We start from the raw sequence: 9973 nt of genomic DNA, 5'->3' as shown, positions 1-9973 counted from the left end.
CGATGAGATCAAATTGCAATGAACAATCCATATTCATTTCATCTTTGAACGTGATAGGATGATCAAAATCAAACGCGATAAACAGTCTAGATTAATACAAGATTGGTATAAATATTTCGCATTACACTGAACTCAAATCCTAGCTGCCAACCTCTCGCTTGAGAAGAAGAACTACTCGCCGGAGAAGGGAGCCGATCGCCGATTACCGCCACACTGGAGCCATATCCGACCGCGAAAAAATGTAAAAATTCTCATATCTACTCGGAATTCGATTCTGAGCACTCCCATGGCCAAATTAGTGTAAAAAGGACAGCGGCTGAACCGAAAACCGCGAGCGAAGCTCAACTGCGCCGCCGCAAGTAAAACCCACAACCTCCTCCGATGAGCCCCTACCCGTTTCTCGTTTCGTGCAATTTTTCTACCGTTGTGTTCACTGTTCTGTTTTCTACACGCTGACCGAAGAAAAATTCCCAACCGCGAAGGTGAACCGGCGGAGTCGCTGCACCCAGAAAATTCCATCGCCAGTAAGTTTCCATTCTCTAATTTTTTCGCCCAACCAAAACCCTCTAACGTGTTTTTTCGCAGTGATAAATACAAAATCAGCCGAAACTGATTAAAATCGGTCGAAAACGGTTAGGCCGAGGCAAATCGCCACCGTGGGAAGTGGTACCGCCACCGGAGCACAGCTGTGCCTTCGTGCCGGAATCTTGAAATTAGCCGAAAAAGATTTTTTATACCGATTTTGAATTCCTATGGTATTTTTAGGTACGTGACAAGTGTTTTGGATTCCGTAGGGATAATGCAGAAAACCTAAGGACCACCAGTAGCCGCAGTAGAAAGTTTAGTATTTTAGATACCGATTCAAGTAAGGATCTCTCACCTTCTTTCTGTTACGGCAAATTAAAGTTTAATAATTAATAATTGTGCGTTTTTATGAAAATTTATAGAACCTTAAAAATAATTACAGGTCACTAGTGGAGTCGGAACTGGTTAGTTCATAATCGTTTCGATTTTGATTTTCTATTTATTTTTTTGTATTACTTATATTTGTTTACTATTATATTGTGCGTAACTCAATTGATGGTCTTTAGGGTCTTTTTGGTTATTTTGTTATTTTTTTTTCCTGCATTTCATATCAATATTCTCGTCATTGGTTATTTGGTTATGTTAAACTATATTGTTGTCTAAATGAACTGTGAGTATAAAATGAGATATAGTTGATTGTTATACTGATGAAAATCTCTATGGGAAAGACTTATTAGCTACCCAGAAAAAGGTGGACGAGTCCAATACATAGGGAACCCTACTGTGAACGTTACCTCAGTAGGACGGGGTTAAGAAGTCCCTTACCAGTAAGGTTTGGGAGATATAATTCACATTTATACCGGACGGGGTATCAAGGTGGTGGAATATTTGGCGCCCATTACCGGACGAGGTATGGAGACGATCGGTTGATTGTTTAATTGGATATTGGGTTCACGAGTAGGAGGACATCCTTGTGGACCCTTAGGGGTACCGGTAAGCAGGTAAAAAATTAAAATGATCGTTCTTGTTATATTCTATGTGATAAATAATAATGCATGAATATAAGTTTTTACAAGTTATTATTGGGAAAGACTTGTTACACAAAAAAGAATAAATAACTTTCTTTATAGTAAATGAATTTACATTAAATTAAGGGTTCCGTTGATTGTTTTTCTTATTTTTACTAATTTTCAGTTTTTCGTATCTGTTATTAGTGTGATATTCTTACTGGGTTAGTGTAGTTTACTCCTTTACTAAATATTTCAGATCAAGAGAATCAAAATTCAGATCACAATCAACAAGAAAGTTGTGAATAGTTCATCATCCAAACTCCCTTCAAGAGCTAGTGAATGTCGTCTTAGAATTGCTTAATTATTTGTCTTTTCTTTATTTTTATAATTTTCGTTTGCTCGTTCAAAAATGATATTTTCGTATCTTCATTAAATATTCTAAATTATTGTGTGAGAAATATAAACTCTAACTCTATTATTTCACTTTCGCATTTAATTTATGACTTTATTTACACTTAATGTTAATATTATTACAATTTACTTAAGTTCTTAATTGAATTAAGCCTATATTTATAAATATGTTTGACGATATTTTTTTGTTTTTACCTACAAAAGTGAGACCATAATTTCGTTTAAATCTATTTAGGCAATTTTTCCCCCCCAAAAAGAAAAAAGGTTTGAATCTTTCAAATTATTCATAAATTATTACAAATTATTTTTAATAAAAAATACATGTATTTTTATAAAATAAAATATATGGAAGTAAACCCGACTCAAATTTATTACTTTTTACCAAATACTAAATTAAATAATGATTGATTAACAAAGTTTTTAATCATCAGAATGTGTTCATTACTATATATATATATACATATACATACATATATATATATTATCATGAGTTATATGGAGATTAAGTGGTTACATAATTTAATTCTACCGACTACATGATAAAAATAATAATTGAAGTGTCAATCAACACTAGTTACTAAAGGCATTTGCAATTATGTTATTCTCTTTAAACATCATTTAGCCTTCAAATCTTTGACTCCCTAATCAGCAAGCTTGTTTTTTTCTTTCTTTTTTTTAATGGTCAACCCAATTAATCATATATATATATATATATATATATATTATTTAAACAAAACAATCTACTAATGCTAATTATATTTTAATAAAATTTAAAATATTATTAAATATAAAATAATTTTGATAATATATGTCATAATTATCTATCAAAAAATTTTAATTATAAAAATAGTGTTTAAAAATGATTAGCACTAAATAGTATCTTAATTTCTGAGTTAATTACATGTCTAATTTAATTTAAGTACTTTTTTTTTAATAAATAAAAATATAAATTTATTGCTAAAAAGCTAAAATTATAAGTTTAGTTTAATTATTAAGTAGTATATTTCGTAGATATTTAGAAATAATTTTTTAATGGAATAATATAAAATGTTATAGACTTATATTGAGTAGTGTTATTTACCGTACTAAAGATGAATAAGCATTACCTGCAAATGTAATATATTAAAAAATGCTAAGATAACTATTATATATATTTTTTTATTTATCCATTTGATAATAATATTATAATTGTTATATATTTCTATATTTATTATTGCAACTATTATCTTTTTTATTATAATAATTGTTAGTTATATTGTCATCGTCAATCTTATTGATGTTATTATCTTCAATCATGACCACAATCAATATTATTATTACTATCATTATCACTGTCATTATCATCACCTCACTGTCATTATCGACTCATCATCATCACTATATATTTATCATTACATCTATAACTATTATTACCTATTTATATTATTATTGATCACTAGTAGTACAAACATTATCGTCAATATTATCTTTCGCTATCATCTTTATTATCATTAACATAGACATTAGTCTATGAATGGAATATAAATAGTTATAGTTGTTTAAAAGGGTATATATATAAAATATAATATCATAATTTTTACCCCTTCATTAGTGAATGATGAAAGGAAAGAATATTTGGAGTGGAGGGATGCCTTATGTTGTTCAAGTACAATGTTGAACTCCTTTCCCCACTTGCTCACTTTGGCCTTCGTGTAAAGCACTCCACTTTCCACCATCTCATACATATATATATAGACACATACACATATATGGATATGGATGTATATATGTATTCTTACGCACACATGCACTAATCGAGACCATTGCCTAATTATAGTTTATAAAGCCAAACTTAGTTTTTGTGCAACGCCCACTATGAATGGAGCTAAACAAGGAAAGAAGACAGCTTTAAACAGGAAAAATACAAAAGAAATTATGGAAAGATGCTCAAGCCTTGCATCATTGGCATGACTATGTATATTCATTCACACCAAAATTCAATTTTGATTTAACGAGTAATAATGGTGATGGTGATCTAAAAAAGTATTTTCACAAAAAAAAAATACATATTTTTTACCATGTCAAATTTACTAAACTTTTATATCATATTGTATGTATGTTACTCACTTATTATTATATGTATTTACCCATAAAGACTTTCTCAGTATAAGTAAGTACATGATATTATCACACTATATATATATATATATATATATATATGTATATGTATTATAAAAAAAAAATTAAGTTTAAAGATAAAAGAGAGTCCATAATAACATTATTTATGCATAGGAAGCCAAAGAATTTTAGCATGAGAACGACATTATTATACAACAACAAATATATATATATATATATATATGTATGTATATATATTAGGGCAGGGGAATAATAAGATGTGACATATTGAAGTAAACAAAATTACAGTATTTGAATATCGGTGTGTGGACCATATCATTGCATCAGATTCCTTTGCTACACTTTACAATGTGGAAAATATTTTCAGTGACTTGAATTTTTTTCTTTTTCACCTGAATAGTGAGTGACTTGGAATTCTCTAACCTACAAAATTTCATCCCATTATCACATAAAAATGTACTAAATATTAAACCATACTAATTATATATCATTGCAAATTACAAATTATTATATATTAAACCATACTAATTACCATGTAATCCTCTATTCCTCCAAAAATAAAGAAAATCAACCATAATATAAGCATTGCAAGTATTTGCTTCCGTGATAATTCCTCGCTACCATTCCATTTTTGTTGAATAAGAACGAAATGAAACTGAGTCACTCACTATGCTATATTTGCTACAATAGGCTAAAATTTCTGTCGATTAAGTAGTTAATATGAACTATTCAGGAAGTATTTCACTTTTTAGATTGAACTCCTCTAAATAAAGAATTCAAGAGTCACACCTAATACTAGTTTTTCTTCCATCACCAATAAGCTTGCAAGTACCTGAATCTAGTAAATTTTTTTTTCTCAAGATTACTCTCTGAAGAAAGAATCTGAGTGTTTAAGAAGAAATTTTTGAAGCAAAAAAGCCTCTTCTAAGTATTTTGATTTGATTAATTGGACACAAGGCCTTAGGTTTGTCTGTTTGGATCTACCAACTTAGTTTAGTCATTAAAGACAAATTAAATTCTTTTAGCTTTCTGAATTTCAGTACCTCAAAGTTGACTAAACAAGTATGACTTATAACAACTAACAGGATAGTAGCCATGTGCTTAATTTTCTTTGTTTTCCCCACGAAAATCTCCTTGACATTTGTTCTATCTCCTCAATGAATGAATTAAGAAGAATGAATGTGAACATGTAATATGATGAGAACTGACCTCCCTGCATGATACAAAGAAGCACTTTTCAAGCTGGCTAATTTGGACTTCGTTTTGCCTAACTAATTTAACTTCAATTCGGACCTCATAGGCTTTAGTTATTTCTTTTCTTAACCAGAGGGATCCCAAAATGATTTCAATTTGGAATGAAATATTTGAAAAGCTGATGTTCTTGAGAATGCTTCGTACACAATTTTCCACGTCCTATTTTGGAGCCACCCAACCCTTTTTTGTCTTTTTTTTTTTCCCATTCATGGAATGTATAATTTCATGAGCAGTGATATTGTTCTCCTTTGATGAAGGCAGGTTAATAAGAGGAGATAATCTTATCCATCAGAGGTCTTAATCTTAATGTAAGAATCTTTGAAATAATTTTATTACTTAACAATGCACAATGAAATACTTCACGGTGTTGGCATATTCAACTTTAGGAATGAGAGAAATATTTGTTTGATTGAACTCCTTTAGTATCAGCCCAGAGTAAAAGAATACTTAAAACATAAGTTATAACATCATATTTAATAAACACCCAGAATTCATGGGTAAAATATTGTAGTCATTCCATCTGGTCTTGAGGCCTACTGGGCGGGCAGGCACCAATACTTTTAAGGGCTCCCATGATCTCTTGTTCATCAAGAGATTTAGCTAAGCTAATATTATCCTCCTTTGTAATTTGATTGGGAAATAGCCCCTTCAAGTCCTCCGGGAAGACAAGATTACTAGTAGAGTATGGTTGGTGAAGAAGTCAATAAAGCAATTAGCAATTCATGAGCTTCAGCAATCCATTCTCCGGTTGAGTTCTTGATGCCCTTTATTAAGTTCTTTCATCTTCTTCTGAGGGTTAATAAGTGAAAGTATCTTGTGTTGAGATCACCTTTTTGTATCCACGGATGATTTCCGTGCCAGATACAAGCTCCCTTTTGAGCCGTCTGGCCAAATTTCACACTGATCCATTCCTAATCTTCCACAGACCAGGGACATTTGGTTCTCACCAAGCTTAGATTATAATAAAAAAAAAAATTAGGATTTTGGCTTTTAACCAATGCCCTTAATTTATTAAACACAGAGGCAATAGGCCCTCGTTCATGACCTTTAGATTAATGGGAAACGTAAAAGAAGAATCCACGACTACTTTACCAGGGTGTTTGAGAAGCTTTTAGTCTGGCTAAACTCTTGATTTTAATTTTTCTTCTTCTTGATTTGCTGTTATCAATGGGCCTTCTACTCCATAAACCCCCCTCCACTAGTGACTTTGAATTAAATATATGCCAGTAACATCTACCTAGGATGACATGCAGTGACTTAGAGATTCTGATTGGCAGTAATCTTGTTTTATCATTATTTACCTCCTATTTAAGAACTTTAAGTGAGATTAGATTATGTAAACAATCAATACATGAGTGGTTTATTATTATTAAACATGTTATCTATAAATATATATCTTGTGTGAGTACCTATAACTTGTGATTATGATTGAAGCCAAAAAAAAAAAAAAAGAAAGTAATTAAACTCTAGTTATGTTGTCCTATGTAGTATATGTAATATAAGAACACAGAAAGATATAAACAAAAAAAATTATGATGAAAAGACTTCTTCATTCTTAAAAAAGTCCACCTTAGTTTGTTCCCATTATGCATCTTATCAAATTAAGGATCTTGCTAGTGCTGACAAGATCTCTCCTCAAATAAACTCTTCACCAAAGAATTGTTAGTGGAAACATTCACAAACTAGAAATTCTTGTACCATTCTTAATGCTTCTTAACTTAAACCTACCTGCTTATGGGCTGATTAAATATAGCATCTAGGTTAATTCCCTCTCTTGTCATTTTATCCATCAATCCAATTGCCATCTGAACATGGCATGTTCAACAATAACCTTCTAGAAGGGCATCGCATGCGACATTAGTTGGTATCACATTCTCCTCCAGTCAGAACCCAAATGCTTGTCATACTTGGAAGATTATGGAAACCTTTGGAGTGCCTGCAAACTTGACTCTAAGCTTGTAAGAATTTACACATTTTAATCAATAGGTATTAAAGGATTAAGATAAATGTTTACACAACTTTGGATAATACTAGAATGACACAATATTGACCATAGTTATAATCATTAGTTATATTTAATAGTCCAAGTATAGTAATATAGAATATTCACACTGATACATACAAATGCAACTGTTAGAAGTTTGGAAGTCCTTAGTAACTCAATTTATGATGATTCTCAAGATTCACCTTTAGAAGGCTTTAGGAAATAATGAATCAATTTCCTTAGAAATGATTCAGAATACAATGCTTCACATCCCTCCTAAGTCCTAAGATACTGAACAAACTGATAAAGCAATGCCAAACAGTGTACACAATCCAGTATGTACCCCCACGACCGAGCCAAGTAAAGTTGTGAACTCAGACAAGTTTTCCCAGAGTTTGGCAACAATGTAACTAACAAGAGTTTCTCTACCTTTATTTTTGAGTTCCTCAGTTGAAACCATCCATTAAGTATGTTATAAATCTGAAGTGATGGAACCCAATTTCTGAAGTTATGCATCTTTACAAAAGGAATCCAACAAAAGATTCAAACAAACAAACAAATTTCTTAACCCAATTACCTAAATTGTAAGCATATTCAAATAAGGATCATAAAACCATAGAGTCAAGTGTAAATAAAAGTACAAATCTAATAGAAATGAACCTGTTGGTTTTAAAAAAACAAGAAAGGTTGATGGTAATCCGAGAAAAAAATTTTGGAAAGAAAGATTATTATTTTATCTTCATTTTAAAATACTTATTTATATATAAAAAAAAAAGAATAAACTAATCTCCTACATTTTAGTACCAAATTTCTAAACTGTTACAATTCAAAAATTTAAATATAATAACTAAGATTTTGGAAGATTGTTTTCTGATAATCTTTATTTGAATAAATCTAAAACTAGTTTGAAGTAATTTATCTCTTGCAACTAATATTCAAAATGATTTTATCTGCTGAATTTTGAAAAAATCTTCACTGCTAAAGCTAAAATGTCATATGTTCCACACTCCTCCTTGGCATTTTTGTGACAAATGTCAATTCTTTCTCTGAGAATTTCAAACCTCTCCTTAGGTAAAGCTTTTATAAGTACATCAGCAAGTTGATCTTCAGAAGAACAATGAACAAGAATCACTTCATTAGATTGTTAAACTTCTCGAATAAAGTGGAACTTGATCTTGATATGTTTTGTTCTGCCATGAAATATCGAATTTTTTGAAATTGATACTGCAGAAAGATTATCACATTTGATTTCTGTTGGACCTTTTTGTTGACAACAAAGATCCATTAAGAGTTTCCTTAACCAGATAGCTTGATTCACAGTCGAAACTATAACAATATATTCAGCTTCAGTTGTTGATTGAACTGTTGTTTCTTGCTTCTTTAAGCTCCATATAAAGATACCAGAACCTAAAGAGAAAAGATTCTCTGAAGTGCTTTTGAAATCATCCAAGCAGCCTCCCCAATCGCTATTAGAATATCCCAGGAGCTTCACTTCTTCATTTTCAACATTTCTATACATATTACTAAGGTCTATGGTATCTTTTAAATACTTGAGTATACGTTTTGCTGTTGAATAATGTTTTTCAGATGGAAAATACATATATCTTGATAAAATACTCACAGCAAACATGATATTGGGTCTGGTTGCTGTGAGATATAAAAGACTCCCAATAATACTTCTATATAAGCCTTTCAATAAGACTTCTATATAAACCTTCATCAACCTTCTTTTCAATCAACATCTTTACCCAATTTCTCACATGTAAATATTAGAACACCCATAGGTTTACAATCTGCCATGTGAAATTTCTTTAAGATCTCTGCTGCATAATTTTTTTGACATATGAAAATGTTATTTCTGGATTGCTCCACTTCCATGCCCAAAAATACTTCATCAGTCCAAGATCCATCATTTCGAAAGCTTCCTTCATCTGAGCATTGAAAAATTGGATGAGTTGAGAATCTTCCCCTATCACAAGCATGTCATCTACATATAGAGAAACAACCAGAATTTTGTCATTTGCTCCTTTGATGTATAATGTTGCTTCACTATCACTTTTTTTGAACCCGAGTTGCATTAAATGATTATCTACTCTGCTATACCAAGCTCTTAGAGCTTATTTAAGGTCATTAAGAGTCTTTTTCAATAAATATACATGATCTTCTTTTTTAAAAATTAAAAAAACATCATGCTGCTCAACATAGATATTTTCATCAAGAAAGCCATTTAAAAACGCAGATTTAACATCGAGTTGATGAAACTGCCAATTTTTGAATGTAGCAAAAACAATAATTAATCTGATAGTGTCGTACCTTACTACTGGAGCAAATATTTTTTGGTAATCAACACCATATTGTTGCGAATATTCCTTGACCACAAGCCTGACCTTGTGTTTGCATATTGAGCTATCAGGATTAAGTTTGGTTTTAAAAACCCATTTGACTCCTATCACTTTCTGCTCTTCTGGTCTTTCAACAAGCTGTCATGTCTCATTTTTCTTGATCATATCAATCTCCTCCTGTATTGCTTTTATCCATGCTGGTGAAGTTTTTGCCTCATTGAAATTGCTAGGCTCCAAGATAACAAAATTGCACCTCTGATATATTTCTGACAAGGATCTTGTACCTCTGATAGGTACATCATCAAAAGTTTCATCATCTTCAATAGCTT

Source organism: Carica papaya, chromosome 7 (genome assembly GCF_054855325.1).
Source record: "Carica papaya isolate Zhongbai chromosome 7, ASM5485532v1, whole genome shotgun sequence".
Taxonomy (NCBI): domain Eukaryota; kingdom Viridiplantae; phylum Streptophyta; class Magnoliopsida; order Brassicales; family Caricaceae; genus Carica; species Carica papaya.
Note: the sequence above shows the minus strand (reverse complement) of the source record.